Source organism: Apodemus sylvaticus, chromosome 20 (assembly GCF_947179515.1).
Source record: "Apodemus sylvaticus chromosome 20, mApoSyl1.1, whole genome shotgun sequence".
Lineage (NCBI taxonomy): Eukaryota > Metazoa > Chordata > Mammalia > Rodentia > Muridae > Apodemus > Apodemus sylvaticus.
The window spans coordinates 57,284,360-57,303,080 of record NC_067491.1 but is presented as its reverse complement, the minus strand read 5'-3'; the positions used below and the strand labels follow the sequence as shown (position 1 = coordinate 57,303,080).

The window sequence follows — 18,721 nt, the reverse complement described above, 5'->3', positions numbered from 1 at the left end:
GTTTATTACCATGTACTTTCACTTCCACAGTACTATTGTCATGTTATTTTGTTAATTTAAATCAACTTACACCAAAAATACTACAGTTTAATGATTAGGATGTTTTGGGTGGTTTGATAGCCACCAAATATCCTTGTAACTGAAGGCATCACTAGCAATATTTTTGCTGAAAAAAGTTATGGTTTTATAAACACCATTATGTAAAATGGATCAAATATGCAGACTTCATTTTATTGGGAAACACTTCAGCTTGGGGTTTTCATGCTTGCCTGCTGTTTATGATTCCAAAATTTTTTTAATAAAAAAATACCTTCCACTAAACTATTGCAAAATGGATTAATAATAAAAAAATCAGAAAATGAGTCCAATTACACACACAGAAATTGAAACTCCAGTGTTAAGGTTCATAATTCTAGCCACTCTAAAGCACATGATAATTGTGTTCATTGTGACCCTGACGCTTGCACTTGTGCACATAGAAACGGAAAAGGAAGAATATCAGAAAGATCCTTTTTCAAAATGACTGTGCACAGCATCACTCTATTATAAAAGATTTAATCAGAAGCATGAATGAAATTTAATAGATCTTACTCTATTTTTACTTTATATGAATACTTTATATTCAGATACCCTTTCATGTAGAAAACTAGATATTTTAAATTACATTAAATAAGGCAAATATAAATATATTTAATATATTTATACTTTATACATATATTTATCATACATGAAAAAAGAAATCACTTCCCAAATTCTGTTTTCTTATTTCATATCCTGTTAAATCATCTGACAAGTCATTTTCCACTTGTTAATATTTGATGAGCTGTTCTACTGCAAATGTGCTTTTGCAGTGAGATTGCTCCCACTACACTGTCTGGACAGACATGGGGCATAGTGCAAAGTTCTTCCTGACATGGTGCAACTGCACAACAGTGTAAAAGATTTATCAAGTGCATCCATGGTTCTTGCAAAGTTAAAAAAGATATATACCTGGGGCATTTAGAGAGCCACATGAAATATTTCAGCTGGTTGTGAACTTTTGGATTACTCTGATCATCTTTAATATTAAAATTTATTTCAAAATATGAAAAGATGTCTTCTTCACCTAATGATGTTTTATTTCTGAATCATTTCCCTTCTACACTGCCTTGACCTAACAATTTATCACCATACCAATTTGCTAGCAAAGTGTTAGCAACGTTTCTACTTAGACTAAATCCACTTAGACATTCAGCAATTTTCCAGCAACTAACCAGAAGCAGGACATTCATTGCAGTTTTCCTTCCCCAGGTTGAATTCAGAGTTGAGTGTGTACTTTGTTTCTCTATTTCAGCTCTTTAGTTTATATATACCCTGATAGAAATTTAAGCATGCTACAATATACACTTTATTTCCTTGAAAAATTATTGTACATTGCGATTTATGTCTGAGATTACCAAGGAAGTTGAAGCAGACTTTGTCTAGATCTGTTGTTCCTGCAGATTTTACACTGTCTAGGAAAGAGCCTTCAGTGACATAATCTCAGAATATTACTGTATGAATAAATTCATGAAATCAAGTATTGCATAGTGGAAATTTATAAATTAAATAGGTTGTAATGGATAAAAATCTGAAATCATATGAATTAAAAAATATTAGCTTTCAATACTCTGCAAAATGTTAAGGATAGAAAATAAAAGTGAAGAGAGATAAATTTCTAATTCTGCCATCACTGCATTCAAATCTGTGTCAGCTGACACAAGCAACACTGATCACTCTAGAACCTGAGGAGGTATTACAATGTCACAGATTTCAAAGGTATTACCTGCTCTAATACAATCACAAAAGAAACTCCCCGATTCTCTGAAGTGTTGTGTCAGGCTACTGCCAACATCCCTTGTAGTACAGGTCTGGCATGATATGTACTCACAGTCTGAGGAATTACAGACAGCATGGTGAAAGGTGATCAAACTGCAATGACCAAATATGAAACACAAAACTCTGTAATGACATATTTCTCTTCTCACTTGAGAGGACATAAGGAGTCACCAAGAAAAGAAAATTAAACAGAGGATCTTGGAATGGAGTATATGAAGGAAACCTCATGAGGAGAAATTCTTGGAATAACGTTCATATCCACACTTAAAGTAGGACAAATGAATATTTAAAAATGAGTTGATACAAATCACTTACGATAAATCATTAGATGTGCCCAAAAGTAATGTTTTCCCATCTATTGTTAAACTTGAAGGAGAGTGAGTTAGGAGAGGAAAAAATGCACCAATGACCACAGACCCATCATGGTGCAGTACATGTTCTGATTCTGTTAGGCCAAAAGAGGCTGCAATGATACAGGTGGGTGTTCGCATCTGTAAAAACCAGAAGATAAAAAGCCAAGAGAAGAGCATATTAAGAGATGTTTCTGCCAAGATCTAAGTCGTGGGATGGTACAACCTATGGGGTGTTACATATATATATTCAGTGCTCATATGTGTTTGCATGTGCGTGCCTGTGTGTGTGTGAGTGTGTTTGCACTGTTGTTGTTGACATGATGACAGAATATTTCACTCGAATCAGCCAGAGATATGTGCAAGAATCCTTCCATTCACCCTGTGAGAGTTCTATGGCAGTTTATGCTTCAGGCTATCCATATGAGTCACCTCACTCAGTGACAAACAGGTTACAGCATCAAAGGACATACTTTCATTTCCACTAGGAATCACAATAATTACTCCAAGACTGAAACACCCCAGTGTTGCTTTCTGCCTCTGTGTTTATGGCCTAAAATGTTTACCAAGAAAGAATTTATTCGAGACCCTTCAAGATAATGCCCACATATCACATCAAAGGAAATCACTGTTGGAAAAATATAAATACACATTAAAGACCCATACCAGAACTGATTAACTTAATTAAAGGTGCACTATGCTCCACAAAACTTAATAAAATTGGTCTTAAGATCACTTTTTACTCTCCTATGGTTCATAGGATTCTGAGATAATTCTATCTTTCATACATGCATGTCTACATACCAATACTTGGCCAGTTTACTCCTGCATACCCTTTGTGTCACATTTGTGTCACATTCTTGTGTAGCCTACTACCAAGGTGAAGTTATTACTTCAAATGCATAACTTAATTTCAAGGTAGAAATCAGATTAATAATTTGATCTCAATCTATTCTGGAACATTGAATATATATACAATGAATATATATATATATATATATATATATATATATATATATAATTCATTGCCCTCTTAACCACTCATTCCCCCCTTTTTTTTTGACATGAGGGTATTAGAGAAATTCCCCCCACTTCTCCAAAGAACATATCATATGCTGAGGGGGTCTCTATATTTCTTTCATGGAGTTACTCAACAAATGTATCATAAGCAGGGACTATTTTCAATCAATAAAACAATTTTAAGACAGAATAAAAACATTGTTCTATAGTGTAGACGTGCTTGTATTTTCCTGTTAGTTTGATTGCCATGAAGGATGTACAACATAATAACTAAAACAATGAATAGGCAATGACTTTCTTCAATGAATTTTAATATATTATGTTGTCTCCTGCACCTGTAATACAAGAAAGGAACACAGGTAATAAGTAATGGAAGTTTTGTTAATATGAGAATATTACTGTGTTTTCTCTACCCATTTTCTTTAATTCTGACTGTGACATAAGAACATACCTGTTGAATTTTAGAGTCAACTCCATTGTCATCATGAGTGCACCAATACCATGTGTGTAGTGAATAGTTACAATGTATCTGTTCTAAAGAGGCAATGTGCTAAGCAGAAACTATTAGTTATTTGTCTCATTTTCCAGGAATACACATGGTTACCACATAAATCATACATTTTTATTTGTTCCATGATAAGAATCTATGGCTAATTGTAAATAATACTTTATTTGTAAGTATGTGTGTGTGCATGTGTGCTCATGCATGCATAACTTCAGGAATATCTTATGGACAGAGGATCATGATCCTCTGATCTATCGTTTAAGATGTGTTTGAGTTTACTTAAGTATATTCTAGAGGCTCTTCATCAGGTTCTCTGCAACAGCAGTATGAACACTTAAATGCTCAAATAACCCCAGTGCTAGACCCAAGGTTTTATTTTTATTTGTTTAATAGGAGAGGGGGAGTGGAAAATGGGGAAGGATCAGATATAGGGAGAGACAAGAGAGAAGCCCAGAGGGTCAGAAGAAGGAATAGAGATGTGCAGTTGCTGGGGGTTGCAGAGATCAAGGTGTTTCTCTAGAAAATCCTATAGATCTGGGAGGTGAAAGGATCATAGGTATCAATATGGGTGATCGTAGCTAACAAGGACCAACAGTGGGGCAATCAAACCTGAGGAGACCACTTCCTGTAGTTAGACAGGGCCTTCAGAGGAAGAAATGAGTCACCAATCAGCATTCAAAAAATTGGCCCAGAATTGTTCCTGTCTTAAAGAAATGCAGGGACAAACCTGGAGCAAAGACTGAAGGAAAGGCCATTCAGGAACTAGCCGAATCTGGGATCAGACCCATGCGAACGTATCCAACCCTGACATTATTACTGATTCTATGTTGTACTTGCAGATTGAAACCTAGCATGGCTGTCCTCTGAGAGACTCTACAAGCAGCTGACTGAGGCAGATGCAGATACTTAGAGACTACCAATGAACTGAGATCAGGGCCTCCTATGGAAGAGTTAGGGGAAGGTTTGAAGAAGCTGCAGGGGATTGATTGCATCCCAATATGAAGGCCAACAGTGTCAAAAATCCCTGGGAGCTTCCAGTGACTAAGCCACCAACCAAGGAGAACATCAACTGGTCCATCTCCCTTAGTGCTTAAATGTCAGGGGAGTGGGAGTGATGTGCCAAGGTCTGCAGTGACTTGACCCCAAGGAAGGGTGATGACCAGGGTGATGTGGTGGTTGTGGGTAGGGGGTGTGGGGAATACGCTCTTAGAATAAAACTGGAGGGGATGTGGCTTGAAGACTCTGGGAGGGGGAACTTGGTATAGGGTCAAAATTTGGAATGTAAATATATTAAATAATTCCTTAACAATAAAAACAATGTATAATGGCTAAATCCACACGTGTAGCTGAATGATACAGATAAGCAAGAACTTCTGTAAAGAAAGCAAATCACAATTCATGGAGATGAAGCCATATTTATTATCTAACCCATAGAGGTCAGGAAAAAACAGATACATACCAGTAAATTTATGAACTGGTACATAGAACTTCATTGGGCAAAATTAAAGAAGCATGTCTTCTAAATTGTTTATGAATTCTTTAGGCATTCATATCTGGTAATTTTTTCTAGAAATCTTTTGTTGTTGATGTAATCAAGCTATGATTATGTCATTTTGGCTGAAAAATATTAATAGAACTCTATAATACATATAGTAATCCACAACGTGGCTGAGACATTGAATGAACTGCTGCAGATGCAGTGTGAGGATGCCTAATATGCATAACAATATATTGTTATTAAAACTTCTATATATTGAAAATTTGTTTTGCCCTTCTAAAACGTTTTATTTTTTAAGGTTGGAATTTTTTATTCAATTGGTTTATTTACATTTCTTTTTCTTTTTTTCTTTTTTTTTTTACACAAACACACTCACAAACACAATGTCATGGGAACTTTTAATAAAAAACTAGTGGTTTTCATAGACTGTTTTGTTTGTTAGTCTTCAAAATTGGGAGAATTTTTAATTTCGTGAATTAGTATTAAGCTATTGTAAAATTATATTTATTAATGCAGTATAGTTATTACTCTTTGATAGATGTAGATTTAAAATTTGAGTCATCATTGTTAGTAAGTTAACACTTTCAGTGGCATATAACATTTGGGTGGACAATAGGAAGTAAGAAAATAAGATTGCAAAAAATAAAATTGGAATTAACTTATTGAATACAGGTAATGAACTTGAATAAACTATATGTACGAAATGAGGGCTTTGTAATTTTTTTAATTTTTTTTATTCGATATAATTTATTTACATTTCAAATGATTTCCCCTTTTCTAGCCCCCCACTCCCCAAAAGTCCCAGAAGCCCCCTTCTCTTCCCCTGTCCTCCCACTCACCCCTTCCCACTTCCCCATTCTGGTTTTGCCGAATACTGTATCACTGAGTCTTTCCAGAACCAGGGGCCACTCCTCCTTTCTTCTTGTACCTCATTTGATGTGTGGATTATGTTTTGGGTATTCCAGTTTTCTAGGTTAATAACCACTTATTAGTGAGTGCATACCATGATTCACCTTTTGAGTCAGGGTTACCTCACTTAGTATGATGTTCTCTAGCTCCATCCATTTGCCTAAGAATTTCATGAATTCATTGTTTCTAATGGCTGAATAGTACTCCATTGTGTAGATATACCACATTTTTTGCATCCACTCTTCTGTTGAGGGATACCTGGGTTCTTTCCAGCATCTGGCAATTATAAATAGAGCTGCTATGAACATAGTAGAGCATGTATCCTTATTACATGGTGGGGAATCCTCTGGGTATATGCCCAGGAGTGGTATAGCAGGATCTTCTGGAAGTGAAGTGCCCAGTTTTCAGAGGAACCGCCAGACTGATTTCCAGAGTGGTTGTACCAATTTGCAACCCCACCAGCAGTGGAGGAGTGTTCCTCTTTCTCCACACCCTCTCCAACACCTGCTGTCTCCTGAATTTTTAATCTTAGCCATTGTGACTTGTGTAAGATGAAATCTTAGAGTTGTTTTGATTTGCATTTCCCTAATGATTAATGAAGTTGAGCATTTTTTAAGATGCTTCTCCGCCATCCGAATTTCTTCAGGTGAGAATTCCTTGTTTAACCCTGTACCCCATTTTTAATAGGGTTGTTCGGTTTTCTGGAGTCTAACTTCTTGAGTTCTAATGTTAGCCCCTTTCCTCATATCCATCTGAAAACACCCTATTCCATCAACCCTCTACGTGATTACCAACCCCACACTTTCCTGACCTGGCATTCTCCTACACTGGGGCATCAATCCTTCACAGGGCCAATGGCCTATCCTCTCATTGATGTCTGAAAATATCATCATCTGCTACATATGTAGCTGGAGCCATGGGTCCCTCCACATGTAACGTTTGGTTGGTAGTTTAGTCCCTGGGAGCTCTGGGGTTACTGGTTGGTACATATTATTGTTCCTCCTATGGGGCTGCAAACCTCTTCAGCTCCCTGTGTCCTTTCTCCATTTCCTCCATTAGGGACCCTAGTCCATTAGGTGACTGTGAGTTAGGAGTATTTTGATCCCCTTCTAATAAGGACCAAAGTATCCACACTTTGGTTTTCATTCTTCTTGAGCTTCATGTGGTCTGTGAATGGTATCTTGTTGTATTCCAAACTTTTGGACTAATATCCACTTATCAGCAAGTGCACAACATGTGTGTTCTATTCTGATTGGATTACTTCACACAGGATGATATTTTCTAGTTCCATCCATTTGCCTAAGAATTTCATGAACTCTTTGTCTCTAATAGCTGAGTAGTACTCCATTGTATATATATACCACAAATTCTGTATCCTATTCTCTGTTGAGGGACATCTGGGTTCTTTCCAGCTTTTGGCTATGATAAATATGTCTTCTATGAACATAGTGGAGCATGTGTCCTTATTACATGTTGGAGCATCTTCTGTGTATGTGCACAGAAGTAGTATAGCTGGGTCCTCAGTACTATGTACAATTTTCTGAAGAACTGCCAAACTGATTTCCAGAGTGGTGCCTAAACAAGATCTTTATAATGACAACACTGGTTGATATCACAAATTGTAAGAGTTAACCTCACAAGATCCAGCCCAAGGTAAATAGATACAGGCATGCAAGGACTGCGAAAAAGATGAATCAGTATTCACTAAGGAGGAAGCCTCTACATATTATCTAACACCAAGTGTCAGGAATAAATCTCGTACATACTAGCACCCTTATCAACTGGTACACAAAGCCCATGAACTACATAGAGATAAATTACATGAATTCTTTGACTTGTTTCTTCTCAGTGGCTAATGAAGTATTTGGGAATGATATCTGTTAGTTTCTATCTGGAAATTTGTTTTATGTTCGTGTAGTCAAATTAGGATAACATCATTTTGGTGGACACAGGTATGAAAACAATTCAATAACATATATAGTAACCAAAACCATGGCTAATACATTGAGTGAAATGCTTTAGTTGCTGTGTGAGGAGGGATAATATGGCTGACTCTACAGTGTTTTTAAAACTTACATTTATTGAAAATTGCTTTTTCCATTTAAATAGTACTTTTATAGTTTGTGATTATTATGCAGTAAATATATTTTTCTGCCTTCTCCTTCCCTTGCTTTCTTCCGAAATTTCTAATATACAATCCTTGCTTTCTTTTACTTTTACAGGCTACTTTTCATGAATTTTTGTTACACTCATATGCATATAGGTATATAAAATATATTGCAAATAGAAACAGTTTAGTCTAAGTAATGTATTCACATTGTTTGCATGTGCATTTCATGGCTCAATCTTTTTTATTAGACAAATAATTGGTGTGGCATTTCTAGTGGTTGGATTATTTCTTAGTTGAATTTGGAGACAAAAAAGTTTCAAAAAGGAAACATTTCATTTTGGTGGGTTGATGTACCCTTGTCTTTCCCAATCTGCTTCGGTATTTCTTTCTTCTTGTTGTTTTTTTTTTTAATTTTTTATTGGTTATTTTATTTATTTAAATCTCATATGTTATCCCCCTTCACAGTTTAAACTAATAAAAACCCTATCCCACCCTCCCTCCCCCTGCTTCTATGAGGATTCTCCCCGACTCCCCCACACATTCCTGTCTCTATGCCCTACCATTCTCCTATACTGGGGCATCAAACCTTCATAGGACCAAGTTCCTCCCTTCCCATTATTGCCAGATAATCCCATCCTCTGCTACCAATACAGCTGGAGCCATGGTCCCTCCATGTGTATTCTTTGGTTGGTGGTTTAATTGCTCAGAGCTCTGGGGGTGGGGGGTGTCTGGTTTGTTGATATTGTTGTACTTCTGATGGGGTTGCAAACCTCATCATCTTATTCATCCTTCCCCTAACTCCTCCACTGGGGTCCCCATGGTCAGTCTGATGGTTGGCTGCAAGCATCCAAGCCTGTATCAGTAAGGGTCTGGCAGAGCCTCTCAGGAGATAGCCATATCAGGCTCCCATCAGCAAGAACTTGTTCGCATCAACAATAGTGAATGAGTTTGGTGGCTGCATATGGGATGGAATCCCTGGTGGGGCAGTCTATGGATGGCCTCTCCTTCAGTCACTGTACCATTCTTTGTCCCTGTATTTCCTTTAGACAGGAGTAATTGTACATTAAAATTTTAAGAAGGGTGAGTGACACCATCCCTCAACTAGGGGCTATGCCTAACCTCTGGATATTGTCTCTATAGTTTCTCTCTCCCCATTTTGTTAGATATTTCAGCTAAAGTCATCCCCATTGGGTCCTGGGAGCCTCTTGCTTTCCTTGCTCTGGGACTTCCTGTTGGCTACACCCAGTTCCCATCTGCCATTGCTACAGATCTCTGTTCAATTTCCTGACCCTCTGTACACATCCCCAGTCTCCTCCCACTCCTGATCCTGCTCCATCTTTTTTCTCTCCCTCCTCTCTTCCTTCAAAGTCCCTCCCACCCTCTACCTCTTGTGATTATTTTGCTCTCTTTTCTAAATAGAAGTGAAGCATCCGTAGATTGATATTCCTTCTTCATGACCTTCCTGTTATCTGTAAGGCAAAGGACACTGTCAATAGGACAAAGCAACAACCTTCAGAATGGGAAAAGATCTTTACCAACCCTACATCTGATAAAAGGATAATATGGGCCGCTGCTGCCTGTCATTTCTGCTGGGGCAGACTCTTCCCAGGTCTGCCATAGTGAAAACACCATTTTCTGATACATTCTAGAGAATCAGCTGCACTCAGAGAATTTGAGAACCAGAAGCACTCAGGGACTTTGGGTCTGCTATAGTGAAGACAATGGCTCCTGATACATCATAAAGAGCCCACTGCACTCAGGGCATTTGGTCCCTCTGCATGAGTGTGGAGTGGCCTGGGAGCATGGTGATGATCCTGGACCACAGAGCTACATCCACAAACACCACCACAGGAGAGCTGGTCTCCCAGGAGTGCCTACATACCAGTGTGCACAGAGAGAACGGGAATCCAAGGAGTACAGATACACAGGCTTGCAGGACAGAGAAGCCACAGTCAGATACAGCAAGACCAGCTAACACCAGAGATAACCAGATGGCAAAAGGCAAACAGGAGAACATTACCAACAGAAACCAAGGCAACATGGCACCATCCAAATCTAGTTCTCCCACAACAGCAAATCCTGGATACCCCTAACACAACACAAAAGCAAGATCTAGATTTAAAATCACATTTCATGAAGCTGACAGAGGACTTCAAGAAGGACATAAATAATTCCCTTAAAGAAATACAGGAGAACATGAGTCAACAAGAAGCCCTTAAAAAAGGAAACACAAAAATCCCTTAAAGAAATACAGGCAAACATCATTCAACAGGTAGAAGCCCTTAAAGAAGAATCACAAAAACCCCTTAAAGAATTATAGAAAAACACAAACAAGCGAAGGAACTGAACAAAACCATCCAGAGTCTAAAAATCGAAGTAGAAACAACAAAGAAATCACAAAGGGAGACAACTCTGGAGATAGAAAACCTTGTAAAGAAATCAGGAGTCATAGATGCAAACATCAGCAACAGAATACAGGAGAAAGAAGAATCTCAGGGGCTGAAGATACCATAGAAAGCATGGACTCAACAATCAGAGAAAATGCAAAATACAAAAAGTTTGTAACCCAAAACATCCAGGAAATCCAAAACACAGTGAGAAGATTATATACCTAAGGATTATAGGTATAGAAGAGAGAAAAGATTTACAACTTAAGGGGCCAGTAAATATCTTCAACAAAATTATAGAAGAAAACTTCCCTAACCTAAAGAGAGAGATGCCCATGAACATACAAGAAGCCTACAGAACTCCAAATAGACTGGACCAAAACAGAAACCCCTCCCATCACAAAATTTAAATGCCAAATGCACTAAACAAAGAAAAAATATTAAAAGCAGTAAGGGAAAAAGGCCAAGAAACATATAAAAGCAGACCTATCAGAATTACACCAGACTTCTCACCAGAAACTATGAAAGCTAGAAGATCCTGGACAGATGTCATACAAATCCTAAGAGAACATAAATGTCAGTCCATGCTACTATACCCAGCAAAACTCTCAATTACCATAGACAACGAAAAAAAGACATTCCATGACAAAACCAAATTTACACAATATCTTTCCATAAACCCAGCTCTACAAAGGATAATGAGTAGAAAATACCAACACAAGGAGGGACACTACACCCTAGAAAAAGCAAGAAAGTAATCTTCTTTCAACAAACCCAAAAGAAGATAGCCACGCAATCAGAATTCCACTTTTAACAATGAAAATAACAGAAAATAGCAATCACTTTTCCTTAATAATTCTTAACATCAATGGCCTCAATTCCCCAATAAAAAGCCATAGACTAAAAGACTGGATATGTAAACAGGACCCAACAATTGGCTTCATACAAGAAACCCACCTCAGTAACAAAGACAGTCACTACCTCACAGTCGAAAGTTGGAAAAAAAATTTTTCCAAGCAAATGGTCCCAAGAAACAAGCTGGAGTGGCCATTCTTATAGCAAATAAAATCAACTTTCAACCAAAAGTTGTCAAAAAAAGATAAAGAGGGACACTTCATAATGGTCAAAGGAAAAATCTACCAAGAAGAACTCTCAGTTGTGAACATCTATGCTCCAAATGCAGGGATACCCACATTAATAAAAGAAACTTTATTAAAGCTCAAAGCATACATTGCACCCCACACAATAACAGTGGGAGACTTCAACACCCCACACTCAGCAATGGACAAATCATGGAAACACAAGCTAAACAGAGAAACAGCAAAACAAAACAAAAAAAGTTATGGACTAAATGGATCTAACAGATATTAATAGAACATTCCATCCTAAACAAAAAGAATATACCTTCTTCTCAGCACCTCATGGTACCTTCTCCAAAATTGACCATATAATTAATTGGTCACAAAAGAGGTCTCAACAGATACAGGAATATTGAAATAATTCCATGCACCCTATCAGATCACTATGGCCTAAGGCTGGACTTTAGTTCAAACAAAAACAGCAGAAATTATACATAATCAGGGACGCTGAACAATGTTCTACTCAATGACAGCTTGCTCAAGGGTGAAATAAAGAAATTAAAGACTTTATAGAAATTAATGAAAATGAGGACACATCATCATGCCAAAACTTATGGGACACAATGAAAGCAGTGCTAAGAGGAAAATTCATAGCTCTAAGTGCCTCCAAAAAAAAATGGACAGAGCTTACACTAGCAGCTTGACAACACACCTGAAAGTTCTAGAACAAAAAAAAGCAAATATACCCAAGAGGAGTAAACTGCAGGAAATTATCAAACTCAGGAATGTAATCAACCAAGTTGAAACAAAAAGAACTATACAAAAAAATCAATGAAACCAGGAGGTGGTTCTTTGAGAAAATCAACCAGAGAGATTTGCCCTTAGCCAGACTAACCAGAGGGCACAGAGGCACTCCCCAAATTAATAAAATCAGAAATGAAAAGGGAGATATAACAATAGAAACTAGCCAGGCAGTAGTGTCACACTCCTTTAATTCCCAGCACTTGGGAGGCAGAGGCAGGCGGATTTCTGAGTTCTAAGCCAGCCTGGTCTACATAGTGTGTTCCAGGACAGCCAAGGCTATACAGAGAAACCCTGTCTCGGAAAAAAAAAAAAATAGACACTGTGGAAATTAAGAAATCACCAGATTCTGCTACAAGAGCAAATACTCAACAAAATTGGAAAATCTGAACAAAATGGACAATTTTCTAGACACATACCAAGTGCCAACATTAAAACGGGATCAGATAAACCATCTAAATAGTTACATCAATCCTGTTGAAATAGAAGCAGTTGTTAATAGTCTCCGAAGCAAAAAAAAAAAAAAAATAAAATAAAATAAAATAAAAAATAAAAATAAAAATAAAAATAAAAAATAAAAAAAGCCCAGGACTAGATGGGTTTAATGGTTATTAACTCAAAGAAGAGTTAATACCGATACTCTTCAAACTATTCCATAAAATATAAACACAAGGAACACCAGCCAATTCATTCTATGAAGCCACAATAAAGCTTATACCTAAACCAAACAAAGACCAAACAAGGAAAGAGAAGTTAAGACTAGTTTCCCTTATGAACATTGATGCAAAAATACTCAACAAAACTCTGGCCATCCAAATCAAAGAATGCATCAAAACAATAATTCACCATCATCAAGTAGGCTTCATCCCAGGGATGCAGGGATGGTACGATATATGGAAATCCATCAATGTAATCGACTACATAAACAAAATTAAAAAAAAAACCCACATGGTCATTTTATTAGATGCTGAAATTGCTTTTGACAAAATTCAGCATCCCTTCATGATAAAAGTCTTGGAGAGATCAGGAATTCAAGGCCCATACCCAAACACAATGAAAGCAATTTACTGTAAAGCAGTAGCCACTATCTTATTAGGACTACACACTATAAATCCACCTGTGACAAGAGATCTATTCCACCAAAGGGTAGTAGGCAAATTTGGCATAAGGCTGAATTTGTCCTGAATTGCCTTCTTCATCTTTCCAGGTTAGAAGTTTAGCGCTTTGCTTTGGGTTATTGGCATAACCAATCCCTCAGAGGTGAGTGAGCATATCTGACAAGGGCCAAGTTGAAGGCCAGTCTTGTCCTCTAATAATTGTCACATCAGCTCCAGCATCTATTAATCCTTCAAAGTTTTTTCCCTCAATTGTTAATTTAAGGTTAGATCTCTTACTAGAAATAGATTGAACCCAGTACACAACAGAGGAACCAAAGCCACTCTGTCCTCTCTTACTGGAATCTGGAAGGTAGTTAGTTGATACAAGGGAACTAAGTTGAGCAATTCTTTGGTTAGCAGGTATAGTTATAATACCATGAAGGGAAGCAGCCATAATTTTAATTTCTCCCTCATAATCATTGTCTATGACACCTGGCTAACTGTGCAGTTCTTTTACAATAGTACTGTTTCGTCCTAGAATCAATCCACAAGTTTCTGCAGGCAAAGATCCAAAAACTCCTGTAGGCAGGGTCTGAACTCCCATTTCTGGGGTTAATACAAGATGGGAGGTGGAATAGATGTCCAATCCTGAGCTGCCTGGTGTTGCCCTGAAAATTCAAAAACAGATTTCCCTGGCCTGGCAGCGGCTTCATGGCCCCACAAAATGCTTGCCGTGGGCATCTGGGGGGAGGCTGGCCCCTCTGCCTGAGGCTGGGCCCTCTGCCTGAGGCTAGCCCCTCTGCCTGAGGCTGGCCCGCCTGCCTGAGGTTGGCCCCTCTGCCTGAGGCTGGCCCTCTGCCTGAGGTTGTTCCCTCTCCCTGAGGCTGGCCCCTCTGCCTGGTTCCCGACACAGGACAGCCCTGAATATATCTTAGATTTACAGTGCCTGGCCCAGTGATTACCTTTCCTGCATCTAGAACAAACTCCTGGGGATAATTTGATTGCCCACTTACAGAGCCTCTGTTCCTAGGGCAATCACTTCTAAAATGACCCAAACCTCCACATTTAAAACACATTTTATTCTCTGTCTCTGTGAGAGTATGACTTGCATGGTGGTTCCTTGCAAAGCTGTAGCCATAGCTAGACTTTGATTGTATGAAGGCCCAGTCTCTGCACAAAGGCAAATATACCCAGCTAAGTCTATCCGTCCCTTGTAAGGTCTAATGGTGGTATGACAAGCTGCATTAGCATTCTCATAAGACAATTGTGAGACAAAGATTCTGCTTGAGAATTTCCAAAAATTCTATTAGCTGATTTCAGTAGCCTATCCACAAAATCCTGAAAAAGTTCACCAGGTGCCTGTCTAATGCTTGCTAAACTTCCACTGAGATCCCCTTTAGTCGGTAATTGATTCCACGAGTGGTGGGCAGCCATTGCAACCTGTGCATACACTCCAACAGGGAACCCAATCTGATTAGCATTGCCTCCATATTGACCTTCTCCTAGTAGCAAGTTAGTGTCCCAATCTGGATTACCTGATTCATCCCAGCAGTTCTCTTACTAGCTTCACTCCATTCAGAATTCCAAAAGAAGAAATCTCCTCCTGACAATGTAGCCTTACATAGAATCTTTCAATCTTGTGGGGTTAAGCTTGACTGCATCACAGTATCCAATAAAGCTTGTGAAAAAGGAGCTAGGACTATGCTGTGCCACAGCTGTCTTTAATTCCTTTATCACTTTGAACTCCATGGTCTGATATTGTCTAACTATATTCTGCTGGTCTATGATCTCAATGAGTAAGTTAGATGTGTCCGTCTTTCCCTGTGAGCCTGACTTAAAGCTCTTTCTAGAGGCGATTGGTGTGTCTCAGGATCACTGCTCCTTCCTGAACTTGATACACTTTCTGCAACATAATTTCAAACTCCAATTTATGTAGTTGCATATCCATCTTGGTATCATCTCGTACAGTAGAGGCCACAGGCAGAGCAGAAGGTGCACTAGGAGGCCAATCCTCACCATAATATTAGGCACCTCCTTCGTCTGAATGAGCTTTCTCCTCTAATGTTAGCTCTTCAGTAGTGTCTCTGTATCTTTCTAAGTTAGGGTTGAGAAGACTCTTTTCTGAGGAAGTCCTCTCTGGCAGGCTTCGATCTTGAGGTTCCTCAAGTTCTCCCTGTGTGATATCTGGTGCCTGTGAGATCTCTTCATCACTAGCATCTTTTATAAGCATCCAGAGGCAGAGGGTAGTATTATCTGCCTTGGTGGCTCTTAGTGCTTTTCCAATTTTTTCCCAGGTTCTCTTATATAAAGTTCTTTTTTTCTCAGAACCATGGGCAACAAGAATCTATCTGATCTAAAAAATCTTCTAACCATTGTTTTTCAAACCCTACTCCTTTCTCCTGAAGCAGCTCTTGAAGGCTGCGAACAAACGCCTGTTTTGAATTTCCTATCCCATTTCCCACTGTCACCTCCTAAGCAAGCTCAGTGTTGGGTCTACGCTGTCCCACTTAGCCTGTATCCTTCTGCACCAACAACAACAGCTTCAAAAAGATGAAATTTTAGACTAGTGTTAGTATTTAGCTCCTGTATTTGCTCCCCATGCAGGGTACTGTCTTTTTCTATTTTCTGCAAAGCTTCGCCAAGACAGGGTCACCTCAGGAGACCTTCCTGTGCCTGGACACTCGTCAGGCGCAAATCTGTAATTGCTCGCAGTTATGTCAAACAGGTTCCGTGGAAGGGAAGCTGGGGATGTATGGGAAGTTGGGGGAAATGAGATGGAGACCAAGACAACAGCACCTGCTCAAAGCTTCAAGGTTTAATGGAGGACTCAGAATTTTAAGGTTTCAGGTAAGACTCTTCCCCCAAATTCCAGGGTGTGTTCTGGGGAACTGGTCTGGCTGTTCCCTTGGCATTGGCTCCACTGCACAGGCAGCTGGGTGGGTCACCTGCTTAATTCAGGAATTTGTAAATCTGGAGGAACAAAGAACTTCACCTTGGTCTGAGTGCTCCACCCTAGGTGGAGAGGATTATGGCTAACACAGGAATTTCTGCTCAGAGGCTGGGAGTAGAACTTCTTGGTCAATGTCAAGTTCCTGCCAGGTGGCATGGCACCCCAATAAGGCTCTTTACACTGGATGTTTTCAGTCAGGAGCTTTTTGCATTTTGTGTTTCTTTGACTGCTGTGTCAATGTTTTCTATCTTCTGCACCGAGATTCTCTCTTCTTTCTCTTGTATTCTGTTGGTGATGCTTGCATCTATTACTCCTGATTTCTTTCAGTGGTTTTCTATCTCCAGTGTTGTCTCTCTTTGTGATTTCTTAAATTTTCAACTTCCATTTTTAAATCCTGGATGGTTCTATTCAGTTCCTTCACCTGTTTGAGTGTGTTTTTCTGTAATTCTTTAGGGGCTTCTAACTCTTTACCTGTGTTCTCCTGTATTTCTTTAAGGAAGTTACTAATGTTATTCTTAATGTCCTCTATCAGCATCATGAGATGTGATTTTAAATCCAGCTCTTGCTTTTCTGGTGTGTTGGGGTATCCAGGATTGCTATGGCGGGAGAACTGGTTTCTGATGTGCCAAGTAGCATTGGTTTCTGTTGCTTATGGTCTTGTGCTTGCCTTTGTCATCTGGTTATCTCTGGTGTTCATTGTTCTTCCTTTTTTTTTGGCTGGAGCTTGTCCCTGCTGTGGGCCTGTAAGCCTGTGTCAGCACTCTTAGGAGACCAACACTCTTCAGACAGGATGTGGATGCAGATGGCTGTGGAGCCTCTCGGCTCCAGGGTGCAGATGGTGACTGGACTGGTCCTGTCCCAGCTGCTCCACTGGATGCCCTGTGCATTCCTAAACTTTCCCCTCCAGACAGTTATTGGAGACAAAGTGTGGATCTCACCTCCGTGCCCAGAAGTGAAGGCTCTGCTGGGAGATCCCACTCTCCTGGTGGGCAGTGCACAGAGAGAAGTGGAGCTGCCGGGCTCCCTGGTGCAAATGGTGACAGGAGGGCTCCTGTCCCAGCTGCTCCACTGATCATATGATGGTGAACATTTCGTTAGGTGCTTCTCGGCCATTTGATATTCCTCAGTTGAGATTTATTTGTTTACCTCTGTACACCGCTTTTACTAGGGCTACGTGTTTCTCTGGAATCTAACTTGTTGAGTTGTTTGTATTTATTGGGTATTAGCCCTCTGTTGTATGGAGGGTTGGTAAAGATCTTTTCCCAATCTGTTGATGGCAGTTTTGCCCTCTTAACAGTGTCCTTTGCGTTACAGAAGCTTTGCAATTATATGAGGTCCCATTTATCAATTACTGATTTTAGAGCACAAGTCATTGGCGTTCAGTTCAGGAAATTTTCTACTGTGCCCATGTGCTTGAGGCTCTGCCCCACTTTCTCTTCTATTGGTTTCAGTATATCTGGTTTTATGTGGAGGTCCTTGATCCACTTGGACTTGAGCTTTGTACTTGAAGATAAGAGTGGATCCATTTGCGTTCTTCTACATGCTGACCTCCAGTTGAACCAGCACCACTTGTTGAAAATGCTCTTTTCCACTGGGTGGTTTAAGCTCCTCTGTCACAGATCAAGTGACCATAGGTGTGTGGGTTCATTTCTGTGTCTTCAGTTCCATTCCACTGATCTACCTGCCTGTCTTTGTTCCACTACCATGTGGTTTTAATGACTATTGCTCTGTAGCACAGCCTGGGGTCACGGATGGTGATGATTCCCACAGAAGTTCTTTTATTGTTGAGAAAAGTTTTTGATATCCTGAAGGTTTGGTTATTCTAAATAAATTTGTGTATTGCACTTTCAAACTCTATGAAGAACTGAGTGGCAATTTTGATAGGGGTTGCATTTGATCTGTAGATTGCTTTTGGCAAGATGGCCATTTTTACCATATCAACCCTGCAAATCAATGAAGATGGGAGATCTTTCCATCTTCTGAAATCATCTTCAGTTACTTTCTTCAGGAACTTGAAGTTCTTGTCATACAGATCTTTCTTTCACTTGCTTGGTTAGAGTCACAAGGTTTTTATATTATTTGTGACTATTGTGAAGCATGTTGTTTTCCTAATTTTTTCTCAGCCTGTTTATCCTTTGAGTAGAGAAAGGCTACTGAT

General features: G+C 39.2%; 1 pseudogene; it reads right to left on the bottom strand.

The window, feature by feature from the left end:
* LOC127670613 (leucine-rich repeat-containing protein 58-like) overlaps positions 1-18,721 on the bottom strand; it is a 78,148-nt pseudogene that overhangs the window by 55,342 nt on the left and 4,085 nt on the right.